The sequence below is a fragment of the Pteropus vampyrus genome, unplaced genomic scaffold, assembly GCF_000151845.1.
Source record: "Pteropus vampyrus isolate Shadow unplaced genomic scaffold, Pvam_2.0 Scaffold1, whole genome shotgun sequence".
NCBI lineage: Eukaryota > Metazoa > Chordata > Mammalia > Chiroptera > Pteropodidae > Pteropus > Pteropus vampyrus.
In genome coordinates, this window is record NW_011888782.1 from 33,083,058 (window position 1) to 33,084,883 (window position 1,826).

General features: G+C 34.8%; 1 pseudogene; it reads right to left on the reverse strand.

The window, feature by feature from the left end:
- Positions 1 to 1,208: 1,208 nt before the first annotated feature.
- LOC111736531 lies at positions 1,209 to 1,327 on the reverse strand (annotated as a pseudogene).
- Positions 1,328 to 1,826: the final 499 nt, after the last annotated feature.

A 1,826-nucleotide genomic window follows, 5' to 3' on the forward strand; every position in this document is an offset into this window, starting at 1 on the left:
AAGGGTCTGTCAATTTTGTTTATCCTTTCAAAGAACCAGCTCTTGGTTTCATTAATCTTTTGTATTGTTTTTCTAGACTCAATTTCATTTATTTCCACTCTGATCTTTATTATTTCTTTCATTCTATTCACTTTGGGCTTTGTTTGCTGTTCTTTTTCTAGTTCTTTTAATTATAAAGTTATATTGTTTATTAGAGCTTTTTCTCGTTTCTTGAGGTAGGCTCGTATTGAATTTCCCTCTTAGGACTGCTTTTGCTGTGTCCCATAGATTTTGAGTTGTTGTGTTTTCATTTTCATTTGACTCTAGGTATCTTTTGATTTCTTCCTTGATCTCATTAATAACCCATTCATTGTTTAGTAGCATGTTATTTAGCCTCTATGTGTTTGTGTATTTTCTCATTTTTTTCTTATAGTTGATATCTAGTTTCATACCATTGCGATCAGAGAAGACGGTTGATAAGATTTCAATCTTCTTAAATTTATTGAGACTTAATTTGTGTCCTAACATGTAGTCTATCCTTGGAAATGTTCCAGGTGCACTTGAGAAGAATGTATATTTTGCTACTTTGGGGTAAAATGCTCTGAAAATATCTATTAGTCCATCTGTTCTAGTGTATCTTTTAGGCCCATTGTTTCCTTGCTGATTCTTTGCCTGGAAGATCTGTCCATTGGTGTCAATGGGGTGTTAAAGTCTCCTACTATGAGTGCATTACTATTGATCTCTCTTTTTATGTCAGTCAATAATTGCTTTATGTATGTAGGTGCTCCTATGTTGGGTTATGTCCTTTTGATTGACCCATCTCTTTTTTATTATGTAATGCCTTCTTTTATCTCTTATTATAGCCTTTGTTTTAAAGTCTATTTTATCTGATATAAGTATTGCTACCACGGCTTTTTTTAAATTTCCATTTGTGTAAAATATCTTTTTCCATTCCTTTACTTTCAGTCTGTGAGTGTCATTTGATCTGAAGTGGATCTCTTGTAGACAGCATATGCATGGGTCTTGTTTTCTTATCCATTTGGTTACCCTATGTCTTTTGATTGGAGAATTTAAACCATTTGCATTTATAGTGATTACTGATAGGTACATTGTTATTGTCATTTTATTATTCATATTTGTTATTTTTATTTCTTTTTAGGTGAGGCAACCCTTGGTTGACCTCATAGATTGCAAGGACCTTGTCAGTTTACAATCCCTTATTTTTTTTGTGCCTACAGCACCAGGTCTTCCTATGTGGTCTCCCATCCAAGTACGAACCAGGCCTGACCCTGCTTAGCTTCTGAGATCAGACAGGATGGGGCTTTTTCAGGGTGGCATGGCCGTAGACTTCATATTTGTTATTTCTATTTTCTTTTTTACCCCTTCTCTTTTTACAGAAGACCCTTTAACATTTCTTGTAATGCTGGCTTGTTGATGATGAATTCCTTAAGCTTTTTTCTGTCTAGGAAGCTCTTTATCTCACCTTCCATTTTAATTGAAAGTCTTGCTAGTATCTGCATTTGTAGATTCTTGTTTTTCATTACTTTAAATGTTTCTTGCCATTTCCTTCTGGCCTGCAAAGTTTCCTTTGAAAAATCAGCAGACATTCTCATGGGGGTACCCTTGTAAGTAACCAGCTTCCTTTCTCTTGCTGGTTTTAAGATTCTCTCTTTGTCTTTGAGCTTTGGCATTTTAATTATGATGTCTTGGTGTAGGTCTGTTTGAATTCCTCTTGTTTGGGACTCTTCGTGCTTCCTGAACTTGTGTGTCTAATTCCTTTGCCTGGTTAAGGAAGTTTTCTGTCATTATTTCTTCAAATAGATTCTCAATCCCTTGTTCTCTCTCTT